This window comes from Haemorhous mexicanus, chromosome Z (assembly GCF_027477595.1).
Source record: "Haemorhous mexicanus isolate bHaeMex1 chromosome Z, bHaeMex1.pri, whole genome shotgun sequence".
NCBI lineage: Eukaryota > Metazoa > Chordata > Aves > Passeriformes > Fringillidae > Haemorhous > Haemorhous mexicanus.
Genome location: NC_082381.1, coordinates 82,488,364 through 82,504,066, shown reverse-complemented (window position 1 = coordinate 82,504,066; position 15,703 = coordinate 82,488,364). Strand labels below are relative to the sequence as shown.

The 15,703-nt window shown below is 42.0% G+C and overlaps 1 protein-coding gene across 15 annotated transcripts in view; it reads left to right on the top strand.

Moving 5' to 3' along the window:
• The window catches only part of CELF4 (CUGBP Elav-like family member 4), a 696,270-nt gene extending 682,566 nt beyond the window's left edge, over positions 1-13,704 (top strand). For 14 of the 15 annotated variants that reach the window (XM_059873977.1, XM_059873972.1, XM_059873975.1 and 11 more), the window contains one exon: positions 11,526-13,704. The gene's annotated coding sequence lies outside the window, so the exon portion shown is untranslated. Of the gene's footprint in view, positions 1-11,375 lie in introns of all 15 variants that reach the window. The other variant, XM_059873965.1, reaches the window with a different exon arrangement.
• Positions 13,705-15,703: the final 1,999 nt, after the last annotated feature.

Sequence of the window (15,703 nt, the reverse complement as noted above, 5' to 3'; positions counted from 1 at the left end):
TTGCCCTGGATTCCACCATCACAATCATGCCTCCTTCACAGCCATGGATGTGGGTGAGACATGCTCTGAATCCCACCTCTCACCTGCTACCACTCCTCACTCAGGTTAATCCTGAGCTTCTTGGCTCAGGGAGGAGCACAGAGGCTTAGGTTAACATGATCCTGTCATTTGTATGAGACTGGTGAGAAACTTGCTGAATCTGCTTGGTTCAGCTCTGTGGATCAGGCAATGATAGCACTCCCAAGCCAGCACAGCTGCAGGCACACGGGGACATGCTTCATAAGCACAGGCTATCTGAGGTGACAATGAACCAGAAACCCAAAGAACTGAGACTGATCAGACTCAACTGGATGCAAATAGAATTTGGGATTTATTTTCAATACTCTTTTCAAAGTACATTGAAGTAATCTTATGAACCAGACATCATGGGAATCAGCACATTGGTTTTCAGTGCTTTCAGAAAAAAAAAAGCTTTGTTTTGGATTTCTTTTTAAATTCTCAGACAAAAAGTTTTGACTATTTTTAAGCAGCAATAATGTTTGACTGATCACCTGCATTTTCTACCCAGAAAGGCTTTAAACAAAAATGTGATCCAGTTCTAAATTAGAACCATATAAATACCTCAGCAATAGCAGTGAAATGAGTCACAGACATAAGTCACATGCATGAGTGTTTTCAGAATCAAATTCTGAGATACTAAAATTCACCAAGAGATGTGAGTTCTTCATATGGAAACAACTCCAACTAGAGGGTGTAATTCTTATCTTTCTCCAACTCAGAAAGAGTTACCATCTCCTTAGCTAAAGTATCCTCTTTTAGAAACTTCATACAAAATTTGGCTTCAAGAATGTTTGTGGGGTTTTTAATAAAAAATTATGAATATTTAATAATTAATAGAACTATGTAAGCTTATTGAATCATCCTGGACTTTAATCAATTTGAAATATTTGGGGCACCGATTTCCACCTTACTACTCCTCACTGGAGGTACATCAGAGCTTTAGTGCAATTAAAATGAAGCAGGAAATATTTTTAGCTAATTGCACTGTGCACCTTGAAGGTAATTTGAAGCTGCAGGCAAAAAAAAAAAAAATATCAGAAGGTGTAATTGAGTGCTGCAAGCTGGGAGTTTGTGTTTCTGCCTGCATTCTGATTTAAAGGGGTATAGAGACAGGGCATGGAGCTGGACAGCCTTGGCAGAAGGAGAGTGAAATCTCACCTGTGGAAAACAGTCCCAGGATGCATTACAGGCCAGCAGAACCAGCAGCCCTGCCACTGGCACAGGACCAGCTTTGGGAGGGTCACTGGAGAACAGGTTCCTGAAAGGGATGTCAGGCTGGGAGATGAGCTGAGATCTCCTTTTCCAACCCCACACTCCAACATATCCTTCCCGTACCTGGTGAGCAACTACAGACCAAATCCTTCCCCCTGCAGGCCAGCAGGCAGCTGTGGGCTCTTGTTTCTTATGGCAGATACTGGAGCCACTGGTGGGGTGCATCAGACACCTTCCTGGGAGGGCACAGGCAGCTTAATTGTACCTGCTGAGATCTGTGAGCTGGGCTTCATGAGGTCATCCTAGGGGTCTGCTGAGGAAAGGGAAAGGGGAGCAGGATCCCCACCTTACTGTCAGCAACAAAAACCGAAGAGTGTAGCAGTGGTTTTGATAAGGTCTAGTCAATCTATAAAGGGAAAAAGCAAAAACAGCAGAGACTGGGCACAGAGGCTTTCTTACAGCTTCCCAACTAGACTTAGTTCTCAACCATGCACATTTTTTTAATTAAACTGTTGGTACAATGCTCAGGAGATAGAAAACTCCTTGAGGCCCTCTTGTAATAAAGAACCTTTCATTGTATGCAGAAAGGCAAGCTTAATTTCCTCTCCCACCTAATATTCATCTGCAGCAAAAGCAGGGGTGAGCACTCTGTATGAGGCAGGATAAATGCTCCTCGGGGCACAGGACCCACTGATTTGGCCATTGGGAGGGAAAAAGGCTACATCCTTTGCAAAATAGCCATTTAACACTCATTTGACCTTTACCATCACTGCTTCTCAAAATGACCTGAGTTCATTGCGCTGATCTTCGCCTGCAAAGCTCTTGACCGGCAAAACAGAGCTGAGAGAGGGAAAGAGCCATGGCTATGTTTGCATGAGCAAGTAAATTCTGGGTGCTGCTGAGGAGGGTGGGCAGACCCCTCAGACCCCAGTGAGCCCTTAGCAGCTCCCAGCTGCAGCCCTGGTGGTGGGCAGAGCTCCCAGCTGCAGCCCTGGTGGTGGGCAGAGCTCCCTCCTGCAGCCAGCCCTCCTGAATCCCAGCTCTGCCCAGCCCAGCCCTTCCTCCCTCCCACCACACTCCTCCGCCCCTTTTTCAGGGCTCCCCTGCCACCCCTGCGAGCCCCAGCACCCCGTGGCCACCTCTTCTGCCACTGCTCAGGGCAGAGTGAGGAAAAGCAGCCCTGCTCAGGGAGCCAGTGACATTTTCTGACTGCCCAGGCTGGCTTCTGCAGGAGCAGCTGCTCCGTGGTGGTGCTTTTTCATCCACTGCTTGAGACTAATGGCTCTAGAAAAATAGATAAATCAGAGGTGACACAGCTATTGCTGCTTGACAATTTTTCATCAAACAAGCTGGGGAAGGAGGGGATGACCAAAAAGTGACATTTTGACCAAACTGGATGTTTCCGCAGCAAATTTTCATTCCAGTAGATTAAAAAAGAAATGCAAACAGCACAAAAAACATAACTGTCTTGATTAAAAATGTTGGCCTTCAAAACACTAAATTCCTCTTAAAAATGGACTGGTTTTCAGATTGATTATAAAAAAAAGGCAAAAATTAATCTATTTCTCTGGCCACCTCCCCCACCCCAGACTTGTTTTGTTTATTAACTAAAATATTCACAGGAAAGAAAGCCAAAATAATGACAATTTTTCTCCAGAAAATAATTGTCATTTTTCAACTAGCTCTTAATACAACATAGTTAAATGAGAGCAATCCTAGTAACAACACTGCACAGCAAGTAAGTCATACAATTATTTGAAAGAAGGGCATTGCAATTTAAGAGCTAATTTTTATCGTCACCTTAAATTTATAAAAATTTAAGGCGACGATAAAAATTAGGCAGGGTCATGAAGAATATAAGAACAAAACAAAACAAAACAAAACAAAAAAAAACCCAAAACACAAACAAACAGAAAAAAATAAAGAAAAAAAAATTAAACATTAGCATTTGAATTGCTGGACTCCCATCTCCCTGTTAGATCACTTTGGCTTCTCTTCTCTGTCTCTGTGTGTGTGCAATTGTCTCTGTTGATTCATTCGTACATGTAATACCTCTGTACATACACATATGGACATGTTGGTGTGCATTTTCATCTCTATAAAGATTCATATATACAATCTGTCTGCTTTTTAACCTTCAGATGTTAGAACTGAAGCATCTGACAAAAATACTCTTCCCCCCCCCCTTCCCTCCCTCCCCCCACTAAAAATAGCACCCCAAGAGTCCAGGTAAATGCGTTGATGTCTGGTATAAATCATCAGGCTTCTTTTAATCCCAGCATGGATGCAAAGTCCCCTTCACCACGCTGCCCTTCCCACTCTAACACATTTGGGCTCCCAGTGCTGGCTCACCACACAGCCTTAGCAGCGGTTGTCATAGGGATGGAGTCTGTTTAGGAGAGCCCTGCCTCCATTCTCCACCTCTGCCAGGCAGTCCGGGCAGGAGCTGGAGGAGGGGGGAATCTCTGTGGGTTGGGATTGGGGTACAGTGAAGAGGAGGACTGAGGCATAAGGAAAGCAGAGCCATCCCACAGCACTGGAGGCAAAAACAGAGAGGGAAATTGCTATAGAAACAGTACAAAAGGCAGGGGAGAAAAACACAGGCTGGAGTTTCAATAATATTGATCAGCTTCAGAGGCAATAGCTGTGAAGGTCTGTCACAGGCAGCAAAAACATCTCCAGCTCCTTCCAGTAGGTGTGCGTGGCCACAGGCTCCAGCAGACAGAAGGACAGGATTCTGACTGCAGTTCTGGGTGCAAAGGCACACATGTGCGTAAATGGAGATCATAAACCTCGTATAAGGGTGAGGAAGTTGTCATAAGCCATGATCAGAGACATAAGTGTGAGAACAGGAGGCTGCCACTTTCCTGCTGGTGGCCTTTGAGTTTCATCAGGGAGAGGTTTCATCAGGGAGAGGTTTCTTAACTCCAAGACGAGGTAAAAGGTCTAGAGATGATCAGTGGAGACTTGACTAATAAGGACTCAGGGGAGAGACACAGCAGAAGTGATGTGGAACTGGAGGCAGTAGATTTCTGCAGTGGAAAAGAAGCCAACCTGGCAGTCCATCACGATGGTGGCGGCGTTGGCACAATTGTGTGGTCCTGTGAAGGACACAGAGCAAACTTGTACTGCAGCTGGCTGCATTTGCTGCTCAGCTAATATACAATGACAGCTCCTGTGGCACTCACCAGATAGTCAGGGAGTGTTAGGCTTGTGCCACTTGCACACCCCTCTCTGGTCATCTCTGGGGGTCGGCTGTCTGTCTCTGCCCCCAGACACGCTTAGGATGGTTCTTGCACGCTGGGCTTCAAAGGATGAGACTGGACGCCAGGTTTTTTCGGTCTTCAGTTTGTTTATTATCTCTTATCTAAAAAGTCCTTTCTCTGCCTGAAGGATCTGACCAACACGGCAGCCAAAGGCACTCTGCCCACCTCTAAGGCGGCCGCATCTTTTATAACAAAAACTACGTATATCATATTTACATTTTGTCCCCAATACCTATCATTTTCGTCACTAAGTACACTCTCATCCCAGACCAATCTACAAGTGCCAACACCACCTCAGAAGATGGAAGACAGGAAGAAGAAGGAAAAGCCTGGTGGCACACCCTGATTCCTCCATCTTGTCTCTACCACCCCCCTGTACTGAAACCCCAAAATTTGTGATTCACCCTATAATGATATCTTCCCTTCACCATTTACACCTGAGTGGTTCTCGCATGTTCCATTTCCTCATACATCGGTGGCACATCTCTAGATGGATCAAAATCAAGCCACCAAGTGCTTTTGGCAACATTCCAGGGCTCCCGAGCCCCCCAAGGGTTCTCTCGGTAGCTCTGGACATCAGGAGTGATGTGCTGAGCTCCCACAGTCATCTACCTGCTGAGAGGGTACAATGGAATCATAGTACAGATTAGGTTGTACAAACACCTGTAAAAGTATGAAATTCAGTCATTAACCCAGCACTGACAAGTCCATCACTAAATTCTGTCTCTAAGCACCATGTCTATACCTCTTCTAAATACTTCCAGGAATGGTGACACCACAACTTACCAAGGCAGAGAGTTCCAGTGCCCAACAAGCCTTTCACTGAAGAAGTTATTCCTAATATCCAATCTAAACTACTCCTATTACAACCCAAGGCTGTTTTCTCTTGCCCTGTCGCTGGTTACTGGGGGGAAGGGACTGAACCCCATCAGTCTGCAACCTCCTTTCAGAGGGAGAGTGATAAGGTCTCCTCAGCCTCCTACTGAGCTGAGCCCTGGGGAGCACCACTCCTGACCAGCCCCAGCTGGATGCCATTCCATTCACCAACACCCTCTGGGCCCCAGCATCATCCATTATTTACCCAGGCAACAGTGCACCCATCCAAGCCATGAGCTGTCAGTTTCTCCTGGAAAATGCTGTGGGAAATGCTGCCAAAGGCTTTACTGAAGTCCACACAGACACATTCCCAGCATTTCCCTCATCAACTAAGTGCATCACCTTGTCACAGCAGGAAATCAGGCTGGCCAAGCAGGACCTGACTTTCATGAGCTCAGGCTGGCTGGGCCTGCTCCCCTGGTTGTCCTGCATGTGCTGCACGATGGCACTGAGGATGATCTGCTCCACAAGCTTCCCCAGCACTGAGGTCAGGCTGGCAGACCTGTAGTTCCCTAGGTTCTCCTTCCAGCCCTTCTTTTGGATGGGCATGGCACTGGCTAACCTACATCAACTGGGACTTCTCTGGTTAACAAGACTGCTGATAAATTATGGAGTTGCTTCATGAGCACCTCTGCCAGCTCCCTCAGAGCCCAGTACCACACTGCATGGGCTGTCTCCCATCTCCCAAAATGCAGAGCTTATCCTCACAGTTCAGCCAGAAACGGCTCTCAGAAGTCTTACTGTGACAGAGGTGTTTGTAGCAATAGGACTGCTGTGCTGACAGCACAGGTTGCAAGGACATGACTAGATTTATGCTTGTCTAACCCAGGCTTTACCTGAGATTCATTTTCCCTGATGGTATAGACCTACACTGCAACTATTCCCTTCACAGCAAGTCAGTCAAGGTCCTCATTATAACCATGAAAGAGATACTGGTTCCTTTTGCCCATGACTCACAGTCTTATCTGAAACAGTTCCTAAGCATGAGTGAACTGGGACCTAAAATCCCTGTGTGTCTCCACCAATGCTGTCCTCGAGTGATCTGTTCAGATGAGGATGTCTGCATCTTGAATTCCATCATTAGGACTTCAATCCCTTATTTCTCTCCAGCGCTGAAGGAGAACATCTCAGGACATTAGGCACTTCCTGCTTCCAAAAAAAAAGTTGGACACTTACCAGATTTATTTGGCAATGGTTTGCTCAGTGGAGCAAGACTTTGGGCATGTCCCTAGAGACTATAAAAGTGTCTTCTCCTGTCCACTGACTAGGTAGCTGCTGCAGACCTCTGCTTTAGAAGAGCAGCTTCATTTGGTGCTTGAAATACAGACCCGAGTTAGGCAGACAGGATTACCACATCACTTTGGTGTGAAAGAATATTTTCAAGTGGCTTTTTTTTTTTTTTCTGGTTTTTTTAGCCTCAGCAAGTCCTAATCCTTCACCTGTACATATATATGTTTGTGTGTGTGTTTGTGTGTGTGTGTGTCACCTGCAGTGTCTGAGGGTGTCTATGGAGGACAGGCAGAGGGATGGCAGTACCACCTCCAAAGCAGTGGTCACTGATTGACCAGTCCCATCCTTTCCACTCTGCACATTAAATATTTTCCTCAGTAAAATTATAGAAAAACACCTCTCCCCAGACTGACAGTAGCCTGGATCTAGCATCCATGTGTAAACCCACTACCCACTAAGCTCCACTCCTGATCCTGCAGCTCCTGCTATCCCATATTTTCAACCCCAGACAGGAGATATGTGTTGTTGCTTCTTCCCAGGAATAGAGCAGGATATTGTCAGCTCCACCAGATCTCTCCTATTCCTGTTTCCTCCTTTGTCCTCCATTCATTGAATCACAGCCTGTTAACCCTTCCTTTTCCTGCTAGTGCAGCTGAGGTAAGGAAAGACAGGCCTTGCTGTGATGGTGCTGACAGCTCTCCTTCCTTCCCCAGCTGCTTGTTTTCCTGTTATGACATGGCCAGAAAGCCCAGAGGGGTAAGAGGGATGCTAGAGATCTTTTCCTCTTCCAGGAGCTGTACAGCTGACACTATTTGCTCTTGGGTACCTAGGGACACAAGTGACAACAATTCTTCCCTGGGCCATCTTCAAAAGGACAGTTTCCCCCATCTTGGATTGTGAAATAACTGTAGACACAGATCTTGCATCTGCCTTGGGGGTACCAGTCTATTGTCGTTGTCAAACCCCAGGAAGCACAGGCTGACACTTCCAGATCATCAAAGGACAAGACTTTAGGGCCAGGCCATCAAGAAGGAGTCAGCTGCAACCAAGACAGCAGCCAGCTGTGGGAAAAGTGTGGAGCTGAAGCCAGAGCTCAGATCAGGGGCTTAGTTCAGCATCATCTCTTGTCAGCTAAGCATAACTGCTGCAGCCAAGAAAGCATGTTTCAGTTCGCAGAAACAGTGAAGAAGCCCAAGACAAACAAATAGAAAGCTGGGAGGGAATTTTCGCTAGCCAGCCTGCATGACTTCAGGATAAGAACTGCCAACAATATTCTTGTGACACCCCAACACGAGGTGAAATTTCATTTGTGTGCAGTGACTTTTCAGTAATAGGCTGCAAGGAGAGATATGAGCCCTGCCAAGGGGACAGAAAGGCAATACCTGAGGAACAGGGTGCAGAGCTGCTGACTGAGACAAGTGTGTTGTCGTGTGCAGTGATTTTTGGTGTTTACCGAGGCAAAACCCCGTGGGCCAGTAAAGGGACATTTTCCTTCACAGGAAAGGAACAGGACACTTCTATAGGTTGTAGCAACCAATCCCTGGCAGGTTTTATTCCTTTTCCTTTTGCTTTGTCCTTTGCTTTTTCTTTTTATTTTTTCTCCTTTTGTTTTTTTATTCTTTTTTTCCCCTTTCTTTTATGCTTCCTCTTCTCTTCTCTTCTCTTCTCTTCTCTTCTCTTCTCTTCTCTTCTCTTCTCTTCTCTTCTCTTCTCTTCTCTTCTCTTCTCTTCTCTTCTCTTCTCTTCTCTTCTCTTCTCTTCTCTTCTCTTCTCTTCTCTTCTCTTCTCTTCTCTTCTCTTCTCTTCTCTTCTTTCTCTTACCCTTTGTTTTCCATTACCTTTTCAATTCAGGCCAGAGCTAAATGCCAAAGGAGTAAATGTCCTTCTTTTAATGATGCTGATTTAGGAACCATTGTATCATCTGAATCCTCCTACAAGTCTGCTTCCCACACCATACCAACATTGCTGTTTCAGACCCCGCCGTCCTGTGAACTGCTAAATGGACATGCAGCAGCCAGCAGTAGCTGCTTTCCTTTTCGGTTTTCTTTTTTTGTTGTTGTTTGGTTTGGTTTTGGGTTTTTTTAAAATTTATTTATTATCAGTAGCCAAAGCAGTTCTTGGCCTATAACTCCCCCATGATTTTAAACTTGGGATGCAAAGCATATCAGAGTGGTACCTGCTCCGCAGTCGGTGCGAGGCAGTGGAGAGGCTCCCAGAGGACTCTGGCCAGCCATCCAGCGAGGCCCAGGAGGCTGGGGGTGGTGCGGGGAAGGCCGGTGCTAACGAAAGCATTCTGGTTGGCAGTGAATGTTTTTATTTTCCAGACTCCGCAAACCGATCTGTGTCTGCGCTCATCCATTCAGTGCATGCTCTCCTCAACAGCCGCTGCATCACGCTCTGTTCCTGTTCGCTGTTGACCGTGTGTCCACATTTAAGTGTGTGTTTTTTGTGTGTGTCTCTGGCTAGGCCTTCTCCATCCTTTTTTTTAATTTTTTTTTAATTCTTCCTTACTTTCTTTTCTTCTTTTCCTTTATTTTCTTTCCGTTCAGTTGGTTTGTTTTGCTCTCATTCTTGTTTCGTTTTCTATAGTTTAATGGCAAGTATTTCCATTAGAAATTATTTTTGATTGATGCTGTGTTTGTAACTTTTTCTTTAATTATTATTTTTATATATTTTCTTTCCCCACCTTTCCCTTTTTCCACACTATATATAAATATATATATATAAAAAATCTTTTCTTCTTTTGTCATTCAATCAAATTCCAACCAAGAGCCAGTCAAATCCACCACAGTCTCGCGCTGAGCTAGGAAAAAAGTTCTCGTAATGACATGAAAGTGGAGAATACAGTTCCCCAGGCCGTAAGTTCAAATCAACTCGAAGTTGAAAGTGTGACATGATGGCGTCATGTAACAAGCTAAGAATTGGTTGCATGACATGCCGTCAAGTTTCGTGCAGGTGCCGTGATTGAAGCATTTTTCTTGGATGTTGTATCAGTTGATGATTGGCCAGTCATGATCACATGTGCCTTTTTTGACTTTGTGCTGCCACAATTTTTTGCTGTGCTCATTTTCGTTTTGTTTTTGGTGCTTGCAGTGGTTTCTTTATTTGTCGTTTGATTTCTCGTCAGCGTTTTATGCTTCTTTAGATGTCACATAGAAGGAAAAAAAAAAAGATGGATTCCTAATTCTTTAGAAAAAAAAATGGGATTGTTGTAACTACAGATAATTTGGAAAAAAAAAAGTAGAGAGAAAAATGTGTGGTTAATTTTTTGCACTGAAAATCTTGTGATTATTTTTTTTTTCCGGAGAATTGGGGCCTTTTTCAATTGACACTTTTTTTTTCCCCTTAGGATATTTCAAATCACTTTCTAAAAATTAAAAAAAAAAAAAAAGAAAAAACAAAAACTGAAAAAACAAATCAAAACTAAAAAGACTAATGATAGTAATGGTAGTTTGCAAACTATAGCAATCAAAAAAAGCAACCCCAAGAAAAGCCTCTTTGTATGTCTTTTCAAGAATTCCTAATTCTAAGGTGCCATATTACAGCAACTCCAGCAAAAATTAATTGCTTAGAGGGAGGGAGGGATTGAGTGGGAAAAAAACCCAACCAGATAAAAAAGCAAAATGCATCTTTTTGTTTACAACTGAAAAAGGGTCCTTGACGAGTGTTTTTTATTTTTTTATTATATTATTATTTTTGGTGTTGTAATTGTTTAGACTGCTGTGTACGGTTTGCTGTTTGTTGAACCAACAGTGTGAAAACCTGCCAGCATGGATTGATATTCCGCATGACACTTTTCCACCAGAGTGGACCTTTTGCAGTTTCTAAGTTTCTTGATGTAATAAATCACCAAGTGTATAAGAAGAACCTGCTTGCTAGAAGGAGATAAGAGCTAATCCTTAATGATTAAGCATCCTACTTAAATGTCAAGCCTAGTCGGATCATGATTATATTTTTTTAAATAATTTTTTATTTAAGAAATGTTAGCTTTACCCTTTTTTTTTTTCCCCAAAAAATAAAGTTTACTCCAACAGTCTTTTTTATTTAACCTCCTGTAAATTGCCTGTTCAAAGTCCTACTTTCTGACACTCACAAAGGAGTAGATGTTATTGGCAGCTACGTCTCCACAGAAAGCTCATACACTGTCAAAGATGGCACCCCGTTAAAATGTAGTACCCCCCTCTCCTGATGCCTTTCACCCCACAAAAGCCTGACAAGCAAGATTGTGGTCTGGCATTGCAAAGCGGCACTTAAAAATAACTAAAATGCTGCTGTCTTCACGTGTGTAGTGATGCAGATTTACATAGACACGCCCTAATTTTATTTTTATTTATGATTATTGATATTATTATTATTATTACTAATAGGAACAATTGTGGTTTTTTTTATCATGATCGTGACTACCTTGCTTACTTTGGGTTTGATCCGGTTCCCACTGAAGTCAAGGGGAATCCTTCTGTTGATGTTAAGTGGGAGCAGAATCAGAGCCAAGGCCTTCAAAAGCAAAACACCAAAGCAGAAGCCCCATCCTGTCCCAATTGAAGGGAGAAGAAAACATCCATTACTTTCAACGGGAGCAGGATTGGGCCCAAAAGAACAGGCTTGATTTTAATTTCATTTTCATTTTTAGGTCTTTTTTCCCCCCTCCTGTCTCAAATATTCCCCCCACACCTTCCCTACTTCCCCCTCCCCTTTTTGATTTAATTTGCAATGATCTTCTTCATTTTTTAGGGCAGCAGCTGAATGGGCCACATTTAGAAAAAAAAAAAAAGTATATATATATTAAAAAAAAAAAGTGAACTGTTGGATTACATCTTTGACATATCAGCAAATATCAGTCAAGCTGAAGACTTCAGACCTATTCTCTCTTTGATTGTTTAGACTGTAACATTTCTTCAAGAAAAGTATCACATCTGCTGACTTCGAAGGACATGCGCTTGAAAACAAACAAACACATAAAGTAAAATCAGAGCAGGAGGAAGATGAACCGGGATTTCTGAAGAGACACTGATATCACCACAGCGGCTTTTCTTCAAACAGGAGATGCAAACCTGGATTCTGGCAAAGGAGTGCCTGTTTGCCACCAAGGATGCGGTTACCATGCGAGACCCATGGTAACAGTCACTGAGCATCTTTATCTGTCATTCCTTAGCTATATAGGGACCAAAGGACAAAACTTTTTACCGCAGACTTGTAGCTGTATGTAAAATATGGAAGTTCTTTCCTTTTCTCTGAGCTGTTCCTAAAACAGTTTTTGAGAGCGATTATATGAAATATGTAAAACCTAAAAAAAAAAAAAAAACAAAAAAAAATACAAAACCCACAAAAACACCAAAAAAAAAACCACAAAAAAATTACAAATGCTTAAATGCTTTTAAAATGGCAAGATAATAGTTCTTTGATACTTTGGGAGGTTCTTTGGTTATACATTAATTAGAGTCTATGAAGCTTTCATATGGTTTTCTGTATAATACGCAAGGATTGCGTTGTTAAAGGCAGGTAAGATGGATATCTATGAAAAGCAAAAAAAAGTAAATAAATAAATACATAATTAAGTACATAAAAAGGCATAGAAAAGAGAAAGGAAAGATGGTTGATATTAAATGGAAAACAAAAGGTTTGTAAATGCTTCTAACTCTCCCCATTTAAAATCCTAATAGTTGTACAGAATTTAAAAAAGAAAGTTTAAAATACCTATATAATAGAAAAAAATTAGACAACATAAAAATAAAAAAAAAAACAAAAAAGCAAAAAAAAATAATACTACATAGAAGTTAGCATTAATGCTAAAAACAAAGATGTTGTAGAACTGTAATTTTGTAGAGTTTAGATTGAGCATAAATTCCTACTCTCTGCCAATTGCTGTTGGATGCTGTTATTTATCGAGGAGAAAAAGGAGAAAAATGGCTATTTTGGCAGCTTTTTTAACTGCAAGCATTCCAGCTATTAAAAAATAAACAAGACAAGACTCAATTCTGTAGACAATGCAAATGGGAAAAAAGAAAAAAAAAAACAGCTGTCTTTTTATCAGACGTTAGTTCTAACTTGAACAACAAAACACAGCTAAACGCTTCATGTCTTCATGATCTGCTGTCCGCAAAATTCCCATCATCCTATGCTTCAGTAGCTTCCATATTTGCTCTAGAAACCTTCAGGGCAAGGGATTAGCCTAGTACCTTAATCTTAAAAAAAAAAAAAAAAAAAAAAAAAAAAACTAAAAAACCTAAAAAAACCTTAAAAAAAAACCATAAAAAGTAAACTAAAGAAACAATCTCTTTGAAGAATTTCTGAAACTGTTTACAAGGAATTTTGAAAAACAGGGGGATGTTTAAAAAAAAAAAAGATGCTGGCTCTGTTTTCTGTAAATAAATTTGCATATTTTGTAGGACTTTTAATTGTAATGATAGAGAAAAAACAAGGAAAACTATTTAATGAAAGCACGATATTTATCTTTGGTAAATGACTTTAGAGCAGTTAAAAATAAGACATTGCTTTAAAAAATCTGACTCAGAAAAAACAATGAATTATTTAAGAACACATATATTTTAAAGAATATCATATTTATTATAATTTATTTTCACAGTCTTAAAACTTGATTTACATAATTCTCACACTTGTTTGCATCAATTGAGCAGTGTGATAATTGTTTTTGATTATTATTTGGTTATGCTCTTGTTTTTGGTTAATGCTCTTGTTTGTTTTTCTCAGTAATTTTTTATCTCAATCTCGAACTTTCTTTCGTTGTTGTTTTTCTTTTTTGGTGTCTTTTCCTTTTTCTTTTTTTTTAATGTTAATTTTGATTACATATTGGGCCTGACCGTGCAGTCCTTACTCTTCCAAAACTCTCATGGGGATATAACGAGCATTTTGCCAGAGTAAGGACTGAAGCAAACTGAGCCCACAGCTAGGAAGTACAGATGTGTAACGCAGCTGCAGTTCCATACAACTGCTCTTTCACTCTCAATTCCCTAAAACTCCTTGTAATCTTCTGTAATTATTGAATGACGCTTTCCAGCTTAGCCCTAAATAAAGCACAGTTTAAAAAAAAAAAAAAAAAAAAGCCGTGTTCTTTACTTCTTGATGGCTTTTCTTAAGTGTTTGCTTTGAGAACAAAATGAATCTATTTCAACTCTTTCATTAATATACATTGTTTGAGTATCAGAACAAATCCCTTTGTTATATAAAACGTATCTCATTGGATTGAATTAATGACACTGTTTTATTTAATGTCTGCTTGATATTCCAGAGTGGTTTACCTTAAACCTAGTAGGTTAGAAGATCAAATAATGGTACATACAAATTAGTGTCATTGTAGCTCTCATTTGAAGCCTGTTGTTTGATTTCACGCTCATGGTTTTTTCATGCTGATAAGTATAGAGGCCAAAGCTCGGGACGTTGCTCCTTTTGCTGCTTTGGGAAAACCCTGTGAAATTCAGCAGTCTCCAGAGATGAGGCTCAATTTCTTCCTCAGCATCCCTTACATCTTGTGTTTGAATGATTATTTTCCTTTCCACTGAAATGGCTGTACCAGATCAACTGAGCTGAGGTTGGGGTTGAGATCAGAAGCCTTCGCATTTTCTCCCTGATTCTTGCAGCCACATCTGCATTTGGACAAGTTGCACTCTCATTTAGAGGCTAAATCCACCTCTAAATGAGACCAATGTGCTTGTTCATTATTTGAACTCCATAGGAAGGAGTTCTGTAGGTAGAAACTCCTATTATTAATACTATCAGTTACTTAAGTCTGTTCAGGGCAGTAGAAATAAGAAATATAAATAAGATTAGGAATATGAGCAGGGAACATGGTCAGTATTTGCTTTTCTTCCAAAGGTAAAGGCAAATACAGAAGTGCACATGCACCAAACCTATCACTGCTTTTCAGCAGAGAAGATGCTCTGCAGAGGACAGAGTAGGCTAGAAATGTGGGAACTGGTCTCAGATGTCACTGAGAGAGCAAATGAGGACTAGATTTCCAGTAAGAAGAGGTTTCTATTCCAAAAGTTATTTAGCATCCTGTTCTGAGCTGCAGGGATGAACAGACAAAAGCACAGCCTCTTACCTTTGCCAGGTTGAGAATAAAGCGTGGGGGGGGGCTGATGAAAATCACTACCTGAAGGAAGAAAACCTCACAACAAACAGGGAAGACTCAATTTCCCAAACTGACATAGCAAAGGGATAACTAAAAGGTGCTGCCTGATTGTCTCCCCACTTCCCAGGCCACCTTCCATACCCTCCTCTGTGACCTTCAGTGTCCCCAGAGCTCTTCCCTGCCCTGCTTGAGGTAGATGCTGTCTCTGCAGTGTGAGTCACATCCTGACGGATCTGCAAGAACACACCCCTGTCATCCAAGCAGGATGGGCTGCACCCCTGGGGCATCCAGCTGGGAACACTTCTGGCCAATGAGATACAGCTGGGGGCTGTTGACTGATGATTGTGAGACAAGATTTTGTCTTGTTTCAGGTACCCTGGAATATACAGCAGATAAAATATCCAGTGTTGGAGGGCAACCAGCTCCCAAAGGGAGACCAGAAAACACTATTAAAGATGACTCTATGACTTAGGTCAATACCCCAAAATGTAACACTTTGCAGAGAAACCTTTGGCTTTATTGGTCTGGCGAAAGAGGATGTGAGGACAAGCAGGGACAACCAAGCACAAGAGACACCATGCCTGGTACTGACCTTTCTCCCAGGACATGCCCATGCAATACACTGCAAGCTTTAAAAGTGGTCAAATCCACAAGTTCAGCCCACAGTGAACAGCAGAGTGCCACAAGGCTGTCAGCCTGCTGGAGGCTCATTTACACTGGAGGTTCATTTACACTGGAGGTTCATTTACACTGGTGCACTGGGAAACAAAGCACAGCTGTCACCACACTGCTGCCTGAACCAAGTGATGGGTACTTGCCATACTCAGCTCTCTGGCTGTGGTAGAGACACAGACTAGAGCACAATGGGCAGAAGCACAAATGTAGACACAATCTAACAGCTGGTTAAAACACCCTTCTCTGGGCTGTGCAGACATTCCAGCCCTGATTTAAGCACTTGTCTCAGAGAGAC